Source organism: Petaurus breviceps, unplaced genomic scaffold (genome assembly GCF_028583685.1).
Source record: "Petaurus breviceps papuanus isolate PSGF00001 unplaced genomic scaffold, PetGlider_PUasm1.0 189, whole genome shotgun sequence".
NCBI classification, from domain to species: domain Eukaryota; kingdom Metazoa; phylum Chordata; class Mammalia; order Diprotodontia; family Petauridae; genus Petaurus; species Petaurus breviceps.
In genome coordinates this window covers 21,341,870-21,353,905 of record NW_027185809.1, presented here as the reverse complement: position 1 = coordinate 21,353,905, position 12,036 = coordinate 21,341,870, and positions in this window count along the sequence as shown.

The window sequence follows — 12,036 nt, the reverse complement described above, 5'->3', positions numbered from 1 at the left end:
TTCCTTCCTTCCTTCCTTCCTTCCTTCCTTCCTTCCTTCCTTCCTTCTTCCCTTTCTCTCTTCTTCCCTCCCTCCCTTTCTTTTCTTCCTTCCTTTTTTCCTCCCTCTTAACAGAAACAGGTAAAGACATAAATGAGATCCAGATGCAAGTCCAATCTCTAAGAAAAACTCACAACAATAGGGAAGTTATAAGGGAGGAACCTTACTTGTGGGTGCATTGTGGCAGCTGCTCTTGTGGCAAGTAGAGGTTCTGAGTCCTTTTTCTGAGTCCAGATTAACTGAACCACCTGTTCACTGACATCTTCACTCAGGCAGCTGTGATCTATCTCCATCAGTTGTTGGTATGCATCATTCTGCAACTGCCACTTGCCACTGATACTGTAACTACCTATGAATCCAGAGCATCATGGCATAGCATTAGCAAGGTTTCTAATCGCAAGAGTGCTACATAATACAGGAAAATATATTCTTTTCAGGCCTCATGATCTTCTCTTTTCTTCCTCCCAGCAACTTTCCATCTTCTTTAATCAGCACCATTTCACTCTGCATCTTTTAAAAAATTTCAGTTTTTTTTTGTTTTTAGTTCTGAATTTTATCCCTTACTCTCTCTCCCCTCATTGTGAAGGAAAGAAAAACAAAACCCATTAAAATATGTATAGTCAAGCAAAACAAGTTTCCACATTAACAATGTCCAAAACATAAAGAAAAAAAAGAGAAAATATTCTGTAGTCTACTCTCTGTGTCCCTAAGTTCTCTCTCTGGAAGTGTATGACATGTTTTATCATGAGTCATCTGAAATTGTATTTGATCATTGGATTGACCTGAGTTACTTAATCTTCCAAAGTTATTCTCTTTATAATATTGTTGTTTCTGCATAAATTGTTCTCCTGGTTCTGCTAATTTCACTCTGCATCAGTTTATACAAGTCTTCCCAGGTTTATCCGAAACCATCCTCTTCATTATTTCTTAGATCAGAGTACTGTTTCATCACATCCACATACCATAACTTATTCAGCCATTTTCCAATTGATGAGCATCCCCTAAATTTCCAATTCTTGTCACCACAAAAAAGATTTGCTATAAATATTTTTGTACATATGGGTCCTTTTCCTCTTTCTTTGATCTTTTTTCACCCTTGTATCTTCCTATCACAGCCTTCTGGGAAATGTAATCTTATCTGTCCTTCAGTTACTGCTTATATCCTCCTTCCCCAGGGATGATATGGTTTTTGTTGCTTAGTCATTTTTCAGCTATATTGGACTCTTTGTGACCCCATTTGGAGATTTTCTTGGCAAAGATCCTTGAGTGGTTTTCCTTTTCTTTCTCCAGCTCATTTTACAGATGAAGAAACTCACTGAACTCAGGAAGATGAATCTTCCTGACTCCAGACCCAGCACTCTAGCCACTGTGCCACCTAAACTCTTTCCCCAAGGGTGAATCCTTGCCACACAGTCTTTGCTCATATTTTCACTTTCTGCATAGCATTCATCAGTTATTATTTTTTTAATATTTTATTTTATTTTAATTATTTTAAAGAAAAGTTTGGCAGGAGAATCAACCAACCAGAGTTTTCCAAAGGACATTTAAGGACAAAAAAGGAAGGAGGACAATAAAAGAAAAATGAAAAAAGATCTATAAAAATTACTGTAACAAAAAGAAATAACTCAATTCAATAATCCTTTGATTATAAGATGAGGCATAAAACAGGGAAATATTTTCACCTAGACTTAGAAGGTCTAGATTTATAAAGTCTAGAAGAGATCTAATGTAGAGTCCAAATTGAAGTGTTTCTCTGTGGCTGATTATTATATTTTTTTTCTTATTTCTTTTTTTTAAAGTAGCCAGTGCTCTCCTAAGTATAAGAAATAAAGTAGGCAGAATCAGCTTCTGATTTGTTTGAGGGTCTTTAGCTGGTTCTTCCAATAAGGATATCTTTTCTCATGACTCTCCCTTATGATGATTTCATGGGCCTTGGCTGTATTTTTGAGATGTGATTGTTTCTGTAGTTTATATTGCTGGCTCCGTTATGGTTATTCCTCTTCCCCCCCCTCCCCCCCGCCACATTACTATTGAAATGAGTTTAACCAAGAGGGGTTATCCAGAGTTTTAGATTGCCATCTTTGATGTTCTGAGAATTTTAGAAAGATTTTCATCCAAAATGGTTAGAATAACAACAAACAGAATTTTCCTTGAGGAAAAAGAGACTGTCTTTTTTGACCTTTCTTTGTATCTCCAGCTCATTTTTTCAGGATGCTGTGGACAAATAAGGTTTTACTGTACAACATGAAGCAGCAGAACTAATTTAGACCTCAGAAAGGAGCTCAGAAATCATTAAGTTTACCTCCCTTTATTATGTGGATTGTGAAGTTGAAGACCCCAGAGGTAAAGACACTTGTCCAGAATGACAAAATTAGTCAAAGAAAATATTTGAGAGAAGACCTTAGGTTTCCTGACCACCAGGTCAGGGTTTTCCCACAGAATTGTGTTGCTTTTTTTTGATTCCTTATACTGAAGCCAGGGCTGGGAAAGATAGTATAAGTAGCATAGGTAGCTCTTGTCACCTGTTCTGATTTCAGAGGAAAGAAGAAGGCTCCCTTATAGTACAAAGTATCTCCCTTATCTATTATTGTTCAGATAAGGAAAACTTTATTCCCTGATGACTGGAAAAGTATCCTGTAGCCCCAACTTAATTGTTTGAGCTTAAAGAAGCTAGGTAACTCAATGGATAGAGCACAGGGCCTAGAGTTAGGAAGACTTGAGTTCAAATACTATCTGTGTAACCCTGGGCAAGTCACTTGGTTGCTCTGGTTGCTTCAGTTTCCTCAACTATAAAATGAAGATCATTATAGTACCTGCCTCCCAGGGTTGTTGTGAGGATAATGAGGCAATATCTGTAATATGCTTACAAATGTCTGACACATAGTAGGTGCTTAATAAATACTTCTTCCCTTCCTCTGTAGATGTTTATCTTTGTTAAAATGCAAATAGTATCACTGGTAGAGGTGACATTTTAAAGCTGTTTTGACCAGAAGCAGCTGGTGACTATGGACACCTTTTGTGGAAAATAGAGGAAGAGACTTGACTGGGTATTGGCAGAAAGATCAGGAATTGAGAGGATGAAATGAAGACAAACTTCATTACTTTGTAATTTTGTCTAAGGCTAGGAGCCAAGTGCCTCATATTCCATTGAGTTAAGCACAAAATGTTCCTTGTGCTGGTCTTATTCCCCCCCCCCCCCAACCCTTACCCCCTGGGCTACTTGGACAATGCTAATTAAATCATTTAGGGTCATGGCAGCATATAATTATTGATTTAGAGCTAGGAAAGGACATTAGCAGCCAACCTCCTTATTTTGCAGATAAGGACACTGAGAAGCTAAAAGATTAAGTGATTTGTTTAGGGCTGCACAGTAACCAAGTCAGAATTTGAACCTATGTCTTCCTATCTCCAAGTCCAGGGCCCTCTTCACAACACTAGGAGCTATTATTCTTACCTTATCACTAAGCTTGTCTAAGCGGGTAACTATAGAGTAGTAGTACTTATGTGTTCCTTCATACACATTCATCTTCTTGAAGACATTATTTTGTAGGCACCTAAGTCTTTCATGTACCAGAGAAAGAGAGAATGGGACCAGGCTGGTAGTATCAGATAATTCATTCAATTCAACAAGCAACAAGCACCTAAAGAGTTTGTTTACCAGACACTGTGTTAAATACTGAGTGTAGAATGACAAAAATGGAATAGACCCTGCCCTCAAGCACCTTCTGTTCAACTTAGGGAAAACAAAATGTACACAAAGGTAAAGTGGGTTAATCAGGGGAGTTCTTGACCAATTTGACAAATTCCCCAATCAACCAAATTAGATTATTTGGTGGCATCTGGGAGGTACCTCTTGGTGGAGTGTGATTATATTTGCTGGTTCCTTCATACAAAGGCACAGAGTACTCCAAAATTATTGGCTAATATGTTCCAAAGAGATCAATGAACAGGGAAAAAAAGATGCACACATACATGTAACATATAGAATATCTAAAAATTCTCAGGGAAGTTCTAAGTTTTACTAACTCCAGAGGTGCAAATGCTACAAACAGAAATAACATTGTTTCAAAGTTTAATTATTTAAGTTTAATTTATGCTTTTTTAGTTTTGTAAGTCCTGAATAGTATATTTTTAATTTTAATTTTTACCAAAATAGGGCATCCTATCATTATGTGTTACATATGATACAGTTTCAGGATGACTCTTTTTTCAGAACAATGTATTGGTAGAAGAGGCTTTCTTAGTTGGCTATCTCAGAACCTTGTCTTTCTCCCTTAGATTTTTCCTCATGGAATCACATCAAAACTGTATGCCCTGTATGCATCAAAACCAAGTTTTTTGGATGTTCTTAAAACTAGAATTACAAATGCAATCCTTTCAGTCACTGAGCAGCAGTTTATAAAACCTTCTACAAAGTTTGAAAATTGACCAGAGTGATATATACACAAGATGGTAGTTATATTGAATATTAATGAAAAATGTTGATATTTAAAATAATTAACCTTTCTTTTTTTTGCTTTTTGCAGAGGGAAAGGCAGGGCTTATTGGGGTTAAGTGACTTGCCCAAGAAGGCAGGGTTATTGGGGTTAAGTGACTTGCTCAAGGTCTCTCAGTGAGTGTTAAGTGGCTGAGGCTGGATTTGAACTCAGGTCCCCTTGATTTCAGGGCCAGTGTTCTATTCACTGCACCACCTAGCTGTGCCAATAATTAACCTTTCAAGTGTTGCTTTTTGTAAGTTTATATCATTTACACTTCTGACACTATGAAAACTTAAAATCGTACTAAGACTTTTGGGACATACTCTATATACATTGCAGATTTTTTATTTGTAAAAAACTAGAAAGAAAAGGGATGCCAATTAGTTGGGAAATGCCTGAACAAATTGTAGTATATTAATTTAATGAATTATTTTTGCTCTATGAAAATGACAAAAGGGACATTTTCAGAGAAATGTGGGAAGATTTGTATAACTGGATACAGAGTAAAGTGAGTAGAACCAGGAGAATATTTTTGTAAAGAAAAAATAGCTTTGAAAGACTTAAGAACTGATCAATGATATAACTGAGCACAATTCTAGAAGTTTGATGATGACACATACTGCCTAATTCCTGACATATGAAGATGGACTCAGTGTGTAGAATAAGATATAACTTTTGGACATAACAAATGTTTGAGGTTTGCTTTGCTTGACTCTGTTGATTTCTTATAATTAAAATGATTATTTCTCTTAATTTGTGAAGGGAAACTTTGAAAGAGAGTTAGTAATAGCACTGTTGAAAAACAAAAAAAAAATAATAAAGGAAAGAAAAGAGGGTCATTGAAATATCTAAAAAATGCACAGAATAGAGTAAAAGAAAACCCGAAAGGGACAGCTCTGAGATTAACATGCTGAATTTATTATATACTCAAAAACCCCGCCAAGATGCACATCAAAGAAATTCACAGTTTCACATATAATCCTCTTTTATTTTCTACTTTGCACATGGAAATTTTTTTGGTGTTTGTTAAATTTAGAATAGTTCTTAGGAGGATGGACTCTTGTTAGTGGAATTGTCCCTTTTCATAGTCTGCAAAATTGAGCTAACAGACAAGTTAACTCTTTCCATGTCTCTGTTTTTCTCTGTCTCTGTCTCTTCTCTCTGTCTGTCTCTCAGGACCGCCTCACCCACTTTTACTTTTATAAGACAGATAAGAAGGTAGTAGAGAGGACCTTACTATGGGAGAGGGGATAGGGAGGGGAATGTGTCCCTTACCTCCATGTGTTTCTACTGCTCCCAGGAGCAGTTGAAGTGGAAATCAACATGAGTTTGTATAAGGAATGAGAGACTGAATTAGATCTAAGGAAGCTTCTGAGGCTGGGACTGAACTAAGGAATATGAATTTTCCTGAATCCAGGGCCTTCACTGTGTCACCTAGGGGAGAGGTAATTTTGAATTCCTCATGCAGTATCATTTTCTTGGATTTCTTGGGAAACTTGGCTTTGGCAGTTTTCTCATAGATAACTACAAGTTCATTTGGGAGCTCAAGAGTTTGGAGTTCTAGAAAGAGGAGTTTTTTTGATGCAGTATGGTCCTTGGAAAAAGAAGAGGATTCACTGTTCAACTAGTCTCTGATCTTCTTGGAGAGTAAAGGCAATAAACTGCTCTAAGGCCAATACTGGCTCAGAAGCCACCAAAGTGTGTTTTCACCTTCTGGTTAACATACCTGTGAATCAGTCACTTAAATTCTGTAAATTTTTGTTTTTCCAACTGTAAAATGGAGATAATAATACTTTTACTATCCACCTTACAAAGTTTTTGTGAGGAAATGGGGTTTAGTCTAAAGTATAGGGTGGTACCATGATTTTTTTGTGTGTGCATGTAGATTATATAGGTTTCTATGGGGAAGAGAAGCTCATCAGAATGTGAAAAAGTTGTCCTGATGGCAGCCCTAAGTGCAGTTATCTTCAAAGCAGAGAGCTGGGTCTGGAATCAGGAAGACTAATCTTCATGAGTTCAAATCTAGCCTCAGACACTTACTAACTGTGTGACCCTGGGCAAGTCTCTTAACCTTGTTTTCCTCAGTTTCCTAATCCTTAAAATGAGTTAGAGAAGGAAATAACAAACTTCAGTATTTCTGCCAAAAAAACATCAAATGAAATCACTGAGTCAGACATCACTGAACAACAACAATAAAGTAGGGGCGGCCAGGTAGCACAGCAAGTAAGAGCACCGGCTCCAGTGTTGGGACGACCTGGAGATTGAATCCCGGGCTCAGACACTTAGCACCCACCCAGAAACACCTGGCCGTGTAACCTTGAGCAAGTTACTTAACTCCAATTGCTTAGGGGCGGCCAGGTGGCTCAGCGAGTAAGAGTACCGGCTCCAGTGTTGGGACGACCTGGAGATTGAATCCCGGGCTCAGACACTCAGCACCACACCCAGAAATAACTGGCCGTGTAACCTTGAGCAAGTTACTTAACCCTGATTGCTTAAAAAAAAAAAACAAAAACAAACAAACAAAAAAAAACAATAAAGTAACTGCCTGGAGTCACACAGCTTGCTTCTAAGTGTCTGAGGCTAGATATGAACTCAGGTCTTCCAAACTCCAGTCCAGTGACCTATTTACTGTGCCACCTAATTGATTCTATGAGCAATGGCTTATACAGATTAGTAAATGAAAAATGTTTAGAAAATAAATACGAAGTAATGGGAGAAAAGCACTTGTGAACTGGGAGAATCAAGAAAGGTCTATTTTACAGGAGGTGCTTGAATTGAAACCTCAATGGAGATGGAGGTTCTTAGAGAAGCCTATTAGAAAGGATAGCATTTCAGACATGGGGGGACTGTGAGTGAAAGCATGGGACAGGATATAAATATTGTATATTGGGGAAAAGAGACTAGGCCAATTGGCTAGGATGTAGAGAGTGTGAGAGATAATATTTAGTAGCACAGACAAAATAAAACTGGGATTATGGCATTCTTCCATCAGGATTAGGGAGCAAACCTTTTAATATTAACTGAAGTTTAACCCCTAGACATGTATGTGCTTTTGAGGGTTTTATTGACTTAGAAATCAGAATTTGTTTAATTTGTGGAATCAGGCCTTTCTCTATGCTATTATGTTTCATTATAATTATAACTGGACAAATATGACTGTCCCCTGTGATCTTCATTTGGTGGCATAATTGTTGTTTTCATTTAGAAACTGATCAAAGATGCCAACGAATTTTTATCATTGAAATGAAGGCAAAGGCATAGAATTGAAAGCTCAGAACAGCTATATCCTAAGACTAAACCCAGTGGAGCTTTAAAAAATAGAAAGGAAAGCATTAAGATCAATATTTAAGAGGTTCATTTAACCAAACATCTTAGCAACAGACTTTTTATAGTGCTTTGAAAAGATACTGGGGATTTCTGATCTAGGATTGGCTACAGGATACAGTGAACCTATGAAAATGAGCTCTGATTGCCCTTGAACTGGAAGAAAATTATGTTACCAGGGAAACTGGGTACTCTTTGCAGCTCAGGTGAAAAGATGTTTGATCTTTAAAATAAAAGAGCAGAGGCTTATGTGAAGAATATTGTGCAGGCTTTTTTTTAAAAAGGGAAAGTGATGGTTAAGAGCCACAAAAGGAGTATTTCAACACTTTGGCAAGGCTATTAGAGGAAGAAAAGTCTGAGGAAGAACTTTGAAAAGGTGCACAGGCCCAGGCTATTGAACCCCAGGCTCTTTAATGCTCTATACGTTTAATTGTACAATGGGGAGAAAGACACTATATACACAGAGAGAAAACAGGAAGGTCTTGTTCTCATATCATATTGTCAATATAACTACTAGTAATGAATTAGGTAAGGCATATTACTTTGGCCATAGCAGGCACTCAACAAATATTTGAACAACTGACTACTCTCCATCTGAATACATGACAATACATGTATTTTTTGTTTTCAGGGTTTCGTATTAGGGGACCTTTCTTCTTGTTTCCAAAGGCTTTGAGTGAATGAATGAAAAAAAGCATGAATGAATGAATAAAGCATTTATTAAGTGTGTACTATATACCTGATTGTGTGTGCATGTTTTATATAAAATAGTTACAGACTGTAGAAAAAGGCAAAAATATATATGAGCTTCTGTAAGGTTTGAGGGATTTTGTTTTGGATAGAATCATGAACTTGTTTCTTTTTTTGGCCTTGCTGTCAGGGACTAGCTACCTCAATGTTACAACATCATTCCAGGGTGATGGCATGAGCACCAGGTGACTCATTTGTTGGGTAAAGTTACAGATGACTCAATTTGACCTGCTCCAGTATCCAGGGAGCTTTTAAATTATTGACTTAAAACAAGATCTCTGGCCCCTGAGCTTGCCAAACTCTCAAAGGCTGTTGAATAATGCACTGCTTTAAAAAAAATCCTTTTACTCTAATCATTTGTTTCCAGGTGGGAGTATATGGGATTGATGCAGAGAATGCTCTGAGGAGTCTGGATAATTTTGGCTGCCCCAGTGATACGAGGGCAATGTTGAATAGAAGGCAGCAAGACAAATAAACCATTCTTCCTGTACATTATCTCCTCTTGCTTCTGAAAACTGTCTTGGTTCTGGTCCATTACTCAGAATGCATATGTGGATGCTAGGGCCCCAGGAGAGTTGTAATTTACAGTGACTCTGGGGAGAGTTCTGACCCAATACAGAGTGACTTTGTGTCTCCTGGGAGTTTTGGGAAGTAATTAGTGCTGTTTATTTTCTAGTTTGTGTACATCCATTTACTGGCAAATATATGATGGATATTAGTGAATTTGTGAAAAGCTGGACATTTACTTGGGCTATAGGGTCACTGTCTGGGGATAGGGTTGACAGCAAGTGTTCTGAGCCTGAACTGATGTCTGTCCAAGTTTTTTTCACAGTGGAGAAGTAAGTGTAAGTGAGAAGTACCGAGTAGGGAGTATCCACTGAATCCAAGTCATGGTCTTTTGTTGGGATTTAGTTAAAACAGCCAAAGAGTGAGAATAGATGACAAAGGCTTTAGAGGGTCAGATGAGGAATAATAACACATGTCAGATAAATAAAGGAGATACAACAGGATTTTGGAGGAAGAGTTTGTGGATTGTGCATCAGAGTAAAAAAGATGGTTGTATGCTCAATGATTTCTGGGAACTATTTCCTTTTTGGTAAAAGAAATTTTGTTGTTCTGAAATTAACATTTATCAACAAACATGAATATTTCAGCATACAAAGAACAAAACTGTGCATTTGTTTTGTTTTACAGCAGTGTATATAAAATTGAACATGGTAGCAGCAAAATTGCTCTATTTAATTGTATCCTTCTTTTTTTCTGTGCATTTAAAAGATTTCATTAATGATTTTTCTTTTCTTTTCTCTTTTTGCATTTCTGTCACTATCCACTAACTCAGTTCTTCCCCACCCCCTGAAAGAAGGTTCCCCTTATAACAAATATTGACAATGTCTGATAATGTATGCGTCATTCTGCACCTTTAGTCAATCAGTTCTCTGCCATGATGGAATGGCATATCCCATCATCTTTCTTCTGAAATAAATGGTTGGTCACCACACTGATCAGAGTTCTATAAACTTTCAAAATTACTTACCTTTATATTATGGTTGTCAACATGTAAATTGTCATCCTGTTTATTCTCATTTCATTCTGCATCTGTTCATACAGATCTTTCCATATTTCTCTGGACCCATCATATTCACAAATTTTTATTGTATAGTGATATTCTACTGCATTCACACATCAAAATTAGTTCAGCCATTCCTCATTTGCTGGGCTCCCATGCACTACATTCCTTCCATCTGCTTTGATTTCTTTGGTATATTCTTGCTAATAGTGCAATGGCTAATCAGTGCAATGGCTTCCTAGTCCAATTCAAATTGTTTTACTGAATTGTATCAATTCATAATTCTACTAACAGTGCAGTAATGTGCCTGTCTTCCTTCAGTCCCTCTCAAAATGGTTATTTTCATCTTTGCCAAATTGATAGATGTGGGGTGCATCTTTAGACTTGTAATTTTTGTTTTCCTCATTGATTTTTATTTGGAGCATTTCATGTGGTTATTGATAGTTTTCATTTCTTCATTTAAAGATTGCCTGTTCATATCTTTTAAGCTCTCATGTATTGGGAAATGGCTCTTTTTCTTACATATTATTATCCATTTCCTATATATCAAGGATATCAGGTCTTCATCAGAGAAATTTGCTAGAGAGAATTTTTCCCTATTGATTATTTGCTTTTTAATTCTAACTGCATTGATTTTGTGCGTACAAAAACTTTGCAGTTGGGGTGACTAGTTGACACAATGAATAGAGCCTGAGTTCAAATCTGACCTCAGACACTTAACACTTACTAGCCATTTGTCCTCGGAAAGTCACTTAACCCCAATTGCCCTGCCCTCCCCCTTCCAAAAAACAAACAAAAAAACCCTTTATAATTGTACAAAATTGAATTTCCCCCTTTTATTGTCTATGATAAATCATTTGCTTTCTAAGCCCTCTTTACTCAGGTATTATTGTTGAGCTTCAGGTGGCCCTAATACCTTGCAGGTTTTGATCTCAAATCTAAAACCAAGTATACTATGCTTAGAAACATATTCTTCTTCACTTGATTTTGTTATAAAATGTCTTCTTCTTCCTCTCTACTACTGAAGCAATATGATATTCATACATTTGAAATAGTACAGTTTTGTACTTTATTCATTATTTTTTATTTAACTGTTATGAATCATAAGATAAGACTATTTTTTCATTTTCTAAGATAATTATTTCAAGATTTTCAAAATTGATTTTTCATTGTTATATTTTATTATTATGGGCTGCTAGGTGGCATGGTGCCAGGCCCTGAGTCAGGACAATCTGAGTTCAAATATGGTCCCAGACACTTGCTAGCTGTGTGACCCTGGGCAAGTCATTTAACCTCTGTTTACCTCAGTTTCCTCATCTTTAAAATGGGAATAACAAAATCACCTACCTCCTAGGGTTGTTGTGAGAACCAGCTGAAATAACAATTGTAAATCATATAACACGGTACCTGAACTAAAATAAGTGCTACATAAATATTAGCTATTATTATTACTATTATTATTATTGTAGTAATGAAGAACATTTTCAAGAAACAAAAAATTAGTAATTTTATAATAGACTAGACCATTTTTTTTTGTCTGAAATACTCCAGGGAACTTCTTCATTATCTCATTTGGCCCTATTCTAGAGGGTACCTAAACTCTTCACTTTTGAGTGAAGCTTTTTGACCTCCCTGTATACTTTTGGATAAGTGGGAGGTTTTAAATGTGAATTAACATGACAAAGTCATTTTATGCTGCCTTTGTGGACAAGATAGAGAGAAATGCACAGGTGAAAGTGGATGTGTAAGTGATTGAATACTGGACTCAAAGAGAAATTGACATGAAGGGAAGTCTCTGGTGAGGTGCTTCAAAGATGTATTCTTGGTCCTGTGTTTGTAAACCTTTTTATTAATGAAATGTTCTTATCATACTTACAG